This window comes from Nelumbo nucifera, chromosome 6 (genome assembly GCF_055504915.1).
Source record: "Nelumbo nucifera cultivar China Antique chromosome 6, China Antique-T2T, whole genome shotgun sequence".
Taxonomy (NCBI): domain Eukaryota; kingdom Viridiplantae; phylum Streptophyta; class Magnoliopsida; order Proteales; family Nelumbonaceae; genus Nelumbo; species Nelumbo nucifera.
Window position 1 is genome coordinate 25,656,276 of NC_142654.1, and position 13,135 is coordinate 25,669,410.

Genomic DNA, 13,135 nt, shown 5'->3' on the forward strand with positions numbered 1-13,135 from the left:
TGGAAGCGAGACTATTTCGGGGTGCGAAGTGTGCTGGGGTGGCCGTTTCAGCCGGGTTGAGGATGGCCGCTCTTGACTCCGGGGTCACGCTTGACAAAGAGACGGTGAAGGGCCTCCGGCAATGAGTGCGGCTTGGGCAGAAGTGCCAACAGTATCTGACGGAGGCCAAGCTCATTGCGGCCGGCTTGAGCTCGGGTAGGTTCTTCACTTAGAGATCCTGTCTTCCTGTCTCTCTTGCTTTTTACTGATGGCAAACTTCTTTCCGCAGGTGTGATGGACTCTCGAGGGACCCATGGTAGGCACTTGTTCCCCGGGATATGGAGCCTAAGGTGTCGGACTATCCGTCAGAAGATCTGCCCAGGGAGCCCGAGATGGTTCCTCCAATGCAGGAGCCAGCAGGGGTCCCTTATGCTGAGACTACTTACACAGGGGCTCCTACTTACTTCGGTGCTCCTACTAACTCTGGGTCTGCTCATACGCGAGCTGGGCCCTCAGGCTCGGGGGCCCCGGGGGATTTCAGGAGTGTGCTGTCGCCGACCCATGCTCTTCAAAAGAGTAAGGAGGCCATTTTCCCCGAGGAGGTTGCGGTGTGGACTGATCTCCCTCTACATCAAGTGGCCTGTCGTGCCGTTACCCATGCCATGGTGGTAAGTGATCTCTCTTTTTTAGAGCTCTTTGGCTTTCGTTTTGTTGGTTCTTTTGATCACTCGGTTCTTTTTGGTAGGTGAACTCTTCTATTCACGCCTTGGCGGCCCAGGTGGAGAGGAGCTCGAGGCAAGCGCGAGTTGCCGAAGAGGCTCTTCGCGCTGCTGAGACGACTTCGCGAGCTACTGAAGCGGCTGCTCGTGCTGCCGAGGAGGCTGCTCGTTTTTCACAGATCAGGCAGGCGAGGTCTCAGAGAGATGCCGAGGCCATGGGAGTGGTGGTGAAGCACATGGCGGACCTGAGGCTGGATCTGCAACATCAGGTTGAGTACCTTCAGGAGGACATTAGGGAGAGGACGCAGATCTTTTCTCAAGGTATCGAAGATGCCAAGAAGAAGGTTGTCGATGAGTACATTGCTTCGCCGGGCTTTGATGATCTGATGGTGGATTCATACAGGAGGGGTTTTAAGCTAAGCTGGTGGATGATCTGAAATACGTACCCCGAGCTCGATATCAATGCTATATCCACTTCGCGCATAACTTAGGAGATGACCAATGCTGCGGATGGTGAGCCAGATTCCGAGGGCGAGGTAGGGCCTTCGGGTGTGTATGGAGTGCCTTCCGATAATGAACAAGTAGCTCCGGGCCTGTAAACATTTTTTTTTGTAAGTGTACACTCCATCATTTGAAATGAAATGGCTTTTCTTTTGGTTAAGTGTTGGTTGTTCTTTCTCCCGAACTGAACGTATTTGCCGAACTGACCATTCGTCCGGTCTGTTTCCTGCCCGGGTTACTGCATTCGCGCGGCCTGTTTCGGTGTTAATACTCTGAGATGCCGATGTCCCTACCAGCTTGTTTGTCTCTGCTTTGCTTGCCTATGCTGTGGTCCCTTTGTTAGCTCGGCATCCTAGCCCTTGGTGGCGATTTTATCCGCCTTGCTTGGTGGTTTATAGGTAGTATCGCCTTAAGTTGACGATGTTCCATGCTCGGGGTACTCGCTTACCCTCTAAGGTTTCGAGCTCGTACGCCCCCCCGAGCGCTCTCTTTACTTTGTAGGGCCCTTCCAAATTTGGTCCAAGTTTGCCCACACCGGGTTCGGGTACCATGATTTTACGGAGAACCAGGTCGCCAACGCGGAAGCTCCGCTTCTTTACTCTGAAGTTGTAGTACCGAGCTACTTTTTGCTGGTAGGCCGCTGTCCGGATGTGCGCGAGGTCTCTTACCTCATCCAGTAGGTCGAGGTTGGTGCGTAATTCGTCTCCATTTGTCTGATCGCCATATGCTTCTAGTCAAAGTGTAGGTATTTCGATTTCCGCTGGGATTACCGCTTCGGTGCCGTAGGTGAGGTTAAAGGGGGTCTCTCCCGTGGCGGTTTTTTCCGTAGTTCGGTGAGCCCATAGGACACTTCGTAGCTCGTCCACCCATAGCCCTTTAGCTCGGTCCAGTCGTGCTTTCAATCCGCGGAGGATGACTCTGTTCATTACTTCTGTTTGATCGTTTGCTTGCGGGTGCGCAACCGATGTGAAGTTCTGGAGAATTCCCATATCTTGGCACCATTCTTGGAACTTGATATCCTCGAACTGCTTGCCGTTGTCGGAGATCAGTACCCGAGGTAGCCTGAAGCAACATACTATGTTCCTCCAAAAGAAGTTTTGTATGTTTTGGGCTGTGACTGTTGTCAGAGGTTCAGCCTCTATCCACTTTGTGAAGTAATCTACTGCCACCACTAGGAACTTTCTCCCACCTGTTGCTGGCGGGAATGGCCCTAGAAGGTCGATGCCCCATTGTGCAAAGGGCCATGGATTGGTGAGGTACTTGAGGTTGGCAGCAGGCTGATGGTGGATATTGGCATGCTTCTGACACTTGTCGCATTTTCTGACGAGCTCGACGGCTTCTGCCTTCATCGTTGGCCAGTAGTATCCTTGTCGAAGTGCCTTTTGGGCGAGGGCTCTGCCCCTCAAGTGTCCGCCGCACAGACCTTCATGAGTGTCGCAGAGTACGAGCTCAGCTTTGGCAGGTCGCAAGCAACGCAGGTAGGGAAGCGTGTAGGATCGTCGGTACAATCATTCGTCAATTATGACGTATTTGGCTACCTGGCGCTGCACCCTCTTGGCTGCATTGCGGTTCGCAGGGAGGGTTCCATGTAGCAAGAAGCTCGTGAGTGGGTCGATCCAGCTCGGCTCTGCTTCAAGGACGGGAGCGACCTCTTCTGCCCCATCGAGGATGCTAGGCGGAGGTAAGTCCTCTATGTATACGATTCTCATGGCATTGTGACTCGTGCTGGCTAACCGGGACAGGGCATCGGCCTCAGTGTTCTCTGACCTCGGGATTTGTCTGATGAAGTGTGACTGGAAGTTGAGCAGAGCCTCCTTTACTTTTGCCAAGTATGCAATCATAGTGAGCTCGCGTGCTTCGTACTCGCCTGTAACCTGGTTGACCACGAGCTGGGAATCACTGCAGATAACTACGTGCTTTGCTCCGACCTCGTGTGCTAGGTTCAGCCCGGCTATCAGTGCCTCGTACTCCGCCCCGTTGTTGGATGCCGCGAACTCAAAGCATAGTGCATATTCCAATTTCGTTCCACTCGGCCGCGTAGCATTATTCCAGCCCCACTGTCTTGCTGGTTCGATGAGCCATCTACGTGAAGGATCCAGGGCTCGTCATCCCAGTTCGCGTTTGGCCTAACTAGGAGAGATGCTACACTGGTTGCTACTTCACGGGGTTCAGACTCTATTGGCTTGGGAGCTTCGAGCTCGCCCGAACTGGGGATCTCGGGCTCGACCGGCTCAGGGACTTCGAGGCAAAACGTGCACTCGGTGATAAAATCTACCAAGGCTTGGGCCTTAATAGAAGTTCTTGGATTGTACTGGAGGTCGTACTCGCTGAGTTCGATGGCCCATTTTGTCAGTCGACCGAAAACCTCGAGCTTGAGTAAAACTTGCCTTAGGGGTTTGTCAGTCAGGATGATGACGGTGTGAGCCTGGAAGTACGGGCGGAGTTTCCGAGCTGCTATCATCAGTGCGTATGCTAGCTTTTCTATCTGTGGGTACCTTGTCTCTGCTTCCTGCAAAATTTTACTAACATAATAGATGGGTCGTTGGACCCGGTCTACTTCTTTTATTAGTACCGAACTGACCACCTCGTCGCTTGCCGAGAGGTACAGTTCTAAGACCTCGCCCTCCTCGGGCCGGGCTAAGGTTGGCACATTAGCGAGGTAGCTTTTTAGCTCATCGAACGCGAGCTGGCAGTCTCGGGTCCACTCGAACCCTTTTCCCTTGACTGCTTTGAAGAAGGGCAGGCAGCGGTCTGCTAATTTGGACATGAAGCGGCTTAGAGCGGCTATGCGGTCATTTAGCCTCTGAACTTCCTTTACTTTCCGGGGTGGTCTCATATCTAGGATGGCTTTTATCTTGTCCGGGTTGGCCTCAATACCGCGCCGGTTGACAATGTACCCTAAGAACTTGCCTGAGGTGACACCGAAGACACATTTGTTAGGGTTCAGTTTCATGCTAAATTGACACAGGATTTGGAAGACAAAATCTAAGTCTTATATTAATTCCTGTGAAAATTGCGTCTTGACGACCATGTTGTCTACATAACATTCTATCTTCGTGCCAATCAAGGGCCGAAACAGCCTATTTACAAGTCTTTGGAAGGTTGCCCCGACATTTTTTAATCTGAAGGGCATGACCTTGTAGCAGTACAGGCCAAACTCGGTTATAAAGCTGGTTTTTTCCTCATCAGACTGGTCCATCCTGATTTGGTTGTAGCCCGAGTAGGCATCTAGGAAGCTTAGCAACTCATGTCCCGAGGTCGCGTCCACTAGGTGGTCAATTCTGGGGAGGGGGAAGCAATCTTTTGGGAAAGCTCGGTTTAGGTCGGTGTAGTCGACGCACATGTGCCACTTGCCGTTTGCCTTTTTCACCAGCACTGGGTTGGCTACCCAGCTCGGGTAATGGACTTCCCTTATGAAATCTGCTACGAGGAGCTTTTCGACCTCCTCGTCGACCGCCCTCCAACGCTCTAGGGCTAAGTTGCGTTTCTTCTGTCTAACGGGTCTGACTACAGGGTCAGTATTAAGTTTGTGAGTTATCAGGCTGGGGTTAATACCGGGCATGTCGGCCGCGGACCAAGCAAAAATATCTAAATTTTGAAGTAAAAAACTCACCAGTTCGGTTTGTAGTGGTTCCTCGACGGAAGCACCGATCTGTAGTGTGCGAGCTGGGTCTGTAGCCGAAGTCGGGACTGCGGCTGTTTCCTCTGTGGGCGAAGCTCGTTCCTTGCCTTGCTCCGTAGGCCGTTCCAGTTCAAGGTCGTCGGCCACCTTGGTTTTTCCTTTCACGGCGGCAACATAACACTTGCGGGACTCGAGCTGGTTGCCCCGCGCTACCCCCACACCGAAGTCTGTAGGGAACTTCATTGCTAAATAGTATGTGGAGACCACTACCCGCAGGATATGCGTAATTGGCCGCCCTATTATGGCATTGCATGGGGAGGGGGTCGCGACCACCAGGAAATCATGGTTGAGTCTGACCGCACAAGGCCATATGCCGATTTCCACAGGTACAGTTATTTTTCCGAGGGGCCTCACTTCCTCTCCGCTGAAGCCCACCAGAGGAGTGTTCGCGGGCCTCAGCTCGCTCCTCTGTAACTGTAGCTGGTCAAATGCTGACTTGAAGAGGATGTCCGCCGAGCTGCCTGAATCTACGAGTAAGCGCCTGACCCCGAAGTCGCTGATCCTTAGTTGAATGACAAGCGCGTCATCGTGGGGGTAGTGGACCCCTCGCGCATCGTCTTCCGTGAAGAAGATCGGCTCTTCAGTCTTTGGTCTTTTTGGAGGGTTCTGTTCCTCTTGGGCTGTTTTGCGAACTGACGTCCGGGCCATTGTCGAGGTACACCTTGCTGCCACCGAACCTCCCACAATTACATGGATGATTCCCTGAACTGGCCTCTCTTCCAGAGGCTGTCGCTGCAACGGTTCGGTTGGTCTGCTGCTAGATTTGGGGGCATCCTTTCCGTGCTCCCCTTGCCGACCTACCTTATTGTTATTATTATCATGCTGTACAAAATTCCTTAAGTATCCGCGACGGATGAGTTCCTCTATCTCGTCCCGGAGATTATTACACTGTTCGGTACTATGACCGTGGTCTCTATGGAAACTACAGTACAAATTTTTATTTCTCTTGTTCGGATTTCCCTTTAGGCAAGGTGGCCACTTTACGTATGGGGCGTCCTTGATCGTCATTAAGATCTCGGTTCGCCTCGTGTTTAACGGCGTGTAATCCATCCGAACTGCTAAGGGAGCTCGGGACGACTGGTTCGGCTTCGGCTCCCGGGCCGGGTTTTTTCTGTCGGCTGGGTTGGAGGGTTCGCCTTCCCTCTTTCTTTTCTCGTTCCCGCTTTCGGTCCGTTGGTTGATTTCTTCCTTTGTTATCATGAACTTATCCGCGAGCTTGAGGAATTCGGCCACGGTTGCAGGCTGGTTAGCTACCATGTGCCATTTGAACTTTTTGTGCGTTACTCCTCTCTTGGCCGCCGCGAAAAGCACCGCGGGGTCTAACCGCGGTATCTGTAAGTATGCTTCATTAAACCGCTTGATATAGCCCCGGATGGATTCTCCTTCCCTCTGGACTACTCCGAAGATGCTTTCCTCTGTTCTGGGGCACCGCTTGCTAGTGACAAAGTGTGCGGTGAAGACCTACACAAACTGGGCCCAACATCTTATCGACCCGGGGGCCAGGTTCCTGTACCAAGTGTGGGTTACCCCCCTGAAGGTGGTGGTGAAGGCCACGCACATGCACGATTCACTGGCCCTGGCGAGGTGCATTTGGGACTGAAAAGCGTCAATGTGGTCATTGGGGTCGAAGGACCCATCATACTTGTCCAAAGGTGGGAGCTTGAAATCTCTGGGCAAGGGGACTGCCAGGAGTTCTGATGCGAGGGGGGAAGGAACTGAGAGAATCGGGGTAGCTCCTACCTCGTCCAAGCTCGTCTCTTCCTTGCCTCTGAGCTCTGGCAGGACACGGGTGGCAGTTCGGCGACTTCGCTGGCGCCTTCGTTGTTGAGTGGGCTTGGTACTAGCGCTGCTGGCCTCTGTGTTGTCGAGCTCGATGGGCCCAAAATGCTGGTAGTCTGCTGCCAGGTCGTCGAATCGGTTTTCCGTAAGCGGGAACTCGGGCCTGGAGCGTCGAGGTGCTGACCTTGCGGGCGAGGTTCCTGACCCGCCTGCGAGCTGCGAGGCAGGGGTGATTTTTTTCTCTCTTCGGCCTGGGGACGAGGCCTGGCTGTTAGGGGGGTTCTGGGGCCGGGAGGCTTTTCCCTGGTGGGGGCATCCATCCTGTGGGGAGGCCTTAACTGGCCTCGGAGCAGGGTGCTGAGGTGGAAGTAGTGGTTGGTTCAGCGGCAGTTGGGGGAACTGCTGTTGATAGTGATACTGGGAGATGTTGTGCAGTACTTGGTGCTGCTGGAGCTGGTGTTGCTGAAACTGTTGCATTTGGGCTTGCATTGCCCGCATGCATTGCATCAGGTCGTCCAACCGGTTTTGGCTGGTTGCCAGGGGGACGGCAGTTGGTTCAGTAAAGGTTGTCTTGGTAGGGGGAGGAAAGGGGATGCTCATGGCAGGAAGGTTTACGGGCACCACTGCTTGTGGCGCATTCAAGCTAGGGATCCTGTCCACCGAAAGGGGGATGGTGAACTGTCCGACGCACACCACGGGGACTTGAAGCTGTTCCCCGGTGGTGTTTGTCTCCGTGCCACGTTCGGAGTTGCTGGAAGAAGCCATGAGTGTTGGGTTTTTTGAAGAAAAGAGGTTATGAGAGTTTAGAGGGAGGCTTTTTGAAGCGTTTCCCACAGACGACGCCAATTGATGGTGCGCAATCCGGCCGGTCTTAGCCGTCAATGACCTTGCCTCTGAACGGAATTGCGGGGAACCTGAAACGGAGAAGAGGAGGAAGCTCCAAGGAGAACCTGGTGTGGAGGATCTGAAGCTCAAGTTAGAATCCTTCAAGGGCAAGATAAACCAGATAGCGCAAAGTTTGCATACCTTGTTCTTGGGGGCTAGGGAGTCTTTTATAACCACCTCGCGCACTCACTTCCAAGCTTCTGTCAGATCGGGCACGATTATTTCTGAGCTCCTGCCAGTTCGGATGTCATCTTGGTTGGGCGGAACCGCCACTGCTCCCTTGGTCGGAGCCGTCTCTGCGACTGGTGACGACGGTGGCAGGAGGCCGTTTGAAGTGCGGCTGTCAAGCGTCAGATCCCACATCAGTCAGGTGCGCCGCCCTTGGATACGGACATCCTCGGTGTCAGGTATGGTACGTTTGGTCAATCTGGCGTTCCAGAGGCGAAGTGCTGGAATGGTGAGCGAGATGAAGTCTTGAGTTCGGATGGGGGAGCGTCTCGAACTACCATGAGGCGGGCCAGTTCGGGTCACTACCTTGCGAAGCTCGGGCTCCTAGTAGGGAGTTCGGACTCCTAATAGGGAGTTCAGACTCCTAGTAGGGAGTTCGAACCGCTGGTTCCTCCCTTTGATGCCCGTGCCTTGGGCGCACTGTTTGTCCCGAGCTGTTTGCTTTTGCCATGTGGAGTGATTGCGAGGTCGGGCTAAATCTTCCTTCATCAGAAATAATGGTTACTTTGTTATAACTTATATGGGTCCTAATATTATCTTAAACTTATTCTTATTTTTTTTTCTGATAATATATATATATATATATATATATATATATATATATATATATATATATATATTGGTGATCATAACATACATAATTATTATTTTTAGTAACAAAAATAACCCTGACCCACCAGTCCACCTTTACCTAATTTTATGTGATAAGAATACCCTTGATATGTTCACCTCACAACCCACCAACACCTCAATTCAGCCACCCATTGTTAAATTTAAGTGAATGGATGAGCTTATTTTTTTATGTTGTGATAGAGAGGAATCATCGTAATCTTGTAGATGACATTTGTTTTAGGAATGGCAATTGGACCCTCTCTCTTTAGGGCTCCGCCCAATCCCGAATTCGGCTTGTGTCAGAGCAAGTTGGTGCTAGTACCATTCGAGCAGTCCCTTGCAATCTTGCATTAGGAGTATCTCTCATGAAATAAACCACATTAGTACAGAGATATTCTTAATATAAGGCAGTAAATGCTGTTGGAACGGGCTTTGCTTTGACTGAAACTGGACTCTCCAATCCCACCTTGTTGGGGTGGTTTTTTCAACTGTTGACCAGGGTCAGGACAGGTTTTGGGGAAATCCTTAATTCAGGTGACTGGGGAGAGATCCGCTTCAGTCACTGCAAGGCTCATTCGAACATTGTTCGGACAACTTTTACAACCTTGCATCGGAAACATCTTCGTACTTCAATACTTCAATGCTTTATTTCATAAGGAAATATTCCAAATGCAAGACTATGAGGAGATATTCCCATTTAGACTGAGGACAGAGTGGCGGTGGTATTTGTCCACCTCGCTCCAAGCCCGGCCCCGAACCCAATCACCTGAGTTACTGGATAAAACAAATCACCACATACACAAATACACAAAAGAAAAAATTAAAAAAATGGTAGTTTCGATACGATAAATTATTAAAAAAAAGTAGGAAAAGCTAACTTAAAATAAATAAATGAAACCATGGCTAAAAATGGCTGAGATGGGATGGGACAGTTTCAGGGATCCCTATTTTCCACGCGGACAGAGATGGGGCTAGGATTTCCAGCCCCATCGGGATATGGGGGGTAAAGATATTCAGGGTCAGGGATGAGATATACAAGCCCTGCCCATGCCAGCCTCGTTGCCATTGCTAATATGTTTTCTAACGGCAAATGTTTGATAAGAGGGTCTCTAGAGGTATTGAAAAGTCAGGATAAATTTAAGGAAAAATAAGTGTGAAAGGGGACGGGGTTTCAGACGATAATCCTTTTTGTTGTCTATTTTCATTTTCAACTATGACTTCATCAAATGGCTATTTGTTTCCAGATTCTTTAAACTTATTTTTTTATAACCTTCAAATTCATAGCAAAAATAAATTGCCCTCTAGTCCATGGAAAATTGTTGTGCAGCATACATAGAGACTCACATCAATGAATAGCAAGGTTGCTGTACACATGGGAGTGAGAGTACTAATTAATCAAGTCATTTAGGCCCAATTTGTAATAAGTACAAACGCAAATATATAGAGTATAAAACCTTGTATTTTGTATTATTTTTTATATATTTATATTGTATATATTTGTATTTATTTATTTATTTTTTAAAGTTTAAATTATATTTCATTCATTCAAGAAATTGATACAAAGAAATGCCAACAAGGCCAATTAAAGTTTAGATACAATTCTCAAGAAGAATAAAATAAAGAGATGGATGTAGGAGAATCGAAATAACCTTTTTTTTAACCCCAAACTTTACTCCAGGTGGAGGGGTGGCCACCTTAAAAATTTATTAATCAATATCAAATATAAAAAGATATTACAGGGGAGGACATAGCCCGCCTTGCCCCAAATGCAAGATACAAATCTCTCAACCTAAGTCTCTCAGCCCAGCCCAAAAGGAAAATACAAAAAAGATTATCTAATTCTTAAATTGGGCAGACCTATAAGATCTTCAAAAGTTAACTTTTTTACTTGATCTGGGTATGTGAAATGGCATTGAAACTGGTGAATCCTTCTAGCAACTCGCTCATTTTAGTTAAGTAATCGGTTGGTCTATTCGCTTCATGGTACACATGTTTTAAAGAGAAGTTGCAGAAGTCAAGAAGCTTTTTAATTTCTACTACATAGTAATGAATACTCCATGGAATAATGGATGAATTGAAAAGGCTTACCACTGTAGAGTTATCACATTCAATCTCAATATTAAGATAACCATGATTAATGCAAGTCTTAACTCAATCTCAAAGCACCTTTATTTCTACTTGAAAGGAGGTGCATAAATCAGAAGAACTTCTGCAACCAAAGAAAGTGGATAAAATATCTCTAAAACCACCATGTTTGTATTTATACTCTTTCCAAACTGAACATTATAGGAAATAATTCTAACTATAGGACATGACTTGACCTCTAAAAGGAGCCTGCTCGTTCCTCTTAATGACACAAATATCGGTTTAGAGGCCATTTATAAAGAGACTCCATACTTGACCCAATTAAGAAGTATATATGCATGCATGTATCTACACGAATCTTTTACTAATAGTATTCACCAGGTGTTACTTACAATTTGTAAAGGCAAAATATGTGAAGCTCAACTCAGCCCCAACCCTAAGAATTGGCTTATAGTTCATGCCTAAGGTCATGTCCAGTCCAGGTCCAACCTGCACTGAAATTTAATGTGTTTGGGTTGGATTTAGGCCTGGGCCAGGCTCAGACTAATTAATTAGCCCACACTAATATTATATATATATATGTGTGTGTATATATATGTATGTATACATGTAAATGTACGTATATATGTATACATGTATAATCAGATCAGGCACGGATTACATAAGAGCTAGGCCAAGGCCAACCCCCCCCCCCCCCCCCAAAAAAAAAGCCATGCTTTGGGACAAAAATCCAAGCCCATCCCATTTAAAATTGTTAAATCCAATGCAATCCATGATTTGGATGAAATTTGTTATTTTTAGAGAGTTTGTTATTTCAAGAAAGAGTCGAATTAAGAGAGCCAAATATTTATAAATGTGGTAATGACTTGAATTGAATCATCTTAACAAGAATTTCATTATGACGAAGGTGATGATCTTGTTCTTGGTTTGCAACTTTTTTTTCATGTGAGCATGCATGGGATTCTGTAGCATATGTTGTGCATCCTTAAGCCATTGCTTCTTAAAACCTTCGCAATACACATTTTCCTTTTCTTGTTCTAAGGCTCAAATTGGAGGAGCTAGGAACTGACTGAAGAACCTTGAAAACCGCAGAGCTTTGCTGGTTTCAAGCAATTTTCTTTCGTCCAGAATTCCCAGTCTGCTAAAGATCAATGTTTCAGTGGTTGCTATAGAGAGTATAAAATCTATCTGCCCCACTGAGTTATAGACCTTGCTTAATCTTGTGTTCATGACTTATTAACAACACAAACTATTGGATGTCCCTAAGTTAGCCAAAGAGCTCCGAAATGGGTTTGCACCAAAACCCATCACCCTGGCTCAGAGAGAGATTAAAATTTAAGGTTTTTTTACCGTTCAGTCCACTCCTAGGTGGAGCTACTAGTAGACTAGGGGTGGACTGAATCCTGCCGTGGATTGATGTCAAATTCATGGGCAGGATGCAGTTTATAGGGGAGGCTACTAGTAGACTAGTAGGGGGCTGCAAATTCAATTTCTGAGGGGGATTGTAAATAAGTCTGATCTAATAATATTATATAATAAAATATATTAATAAAAAGAAAGGTTTAAAATATTGATACATATCGTATTGGGGTTTCTCGATATGCCCCTACAGGGGATGTTTTGGGTCTCGACCGGTTCAGAGGGTGGATGGATCTTAAACCGGCCCTTCTAAACCAGATTTGAAAAAAATAAAAAAAAAAGTATTGATACTGTTTAATATCGGATGTATCAATATTTTAAACCTTGATAAAAAATAATATATAATAATATTATTTCTTAGTAATATATAATAAATTTTTCTTGTTCCTATTCGGATCGGGTTTGGATCTGAATATTTTCTATTAATAAAGATGTAAAGCCCGACCGTAAACGGGCTTATAGGAATATGCAATTCTTAATTAATTTGCCAAGCATATGTCTTCTTATGTTGAACCTTGAGAATCAAGAAAGCAAAATAAAGCAAATAATTTACCATCATCAATTATAAAAGGTACACAGTGAAGAGTCCCAATCTGGTAATGGATTCTTTGTCAACATTTCATTTCTCCAACCCCCCGTCGGAATAATGTAAAAACGAAATACGATAATATATATCTAGAGAATACAGAATGCCAACGAACAAAAAAGGTATCCTTTAGTCCAAATAGAGGAGAAAAGATTAATGCTCAGTGCCTATTAAACAACTTTCTGATGTCGAACCTGTACCTAAATTGGTCGGCACGCATAGCCTCAACTGTGAGGCTCGTTTGGTTTGAAGTTTGAACTTCAATCTCGTCTCACCTAATTAGGAAATTAAAATAAAATACAGTGAATATTAAAAGCAATAAACCATGCTAAATAGTTTTGTTTGTTGATAGTTTTTCTTTCTTCCCTGCAATCCCAACATTCTAAAATTAATTTAACATTTATTTCTTGAATAAAAACATAACTAATTTAATGATTAACATGCGATTTAATTAAGGTTCAAAGTATTGATATGTATCGATCAATACATATCATTCCGGGATCCCTCTGGTATGCCCCTACAGTGGGTGTATCAGGGGTCTGACCGGTTCAGAGGGTGAAGGAGCCCTAAACCAATTGCGGAAAAAAAATAAAAAAAAGACATGAAAAGTTGTATCAATTCGCAATGTATCATATTTTGAACCTTGTGTTTAATTGCTAT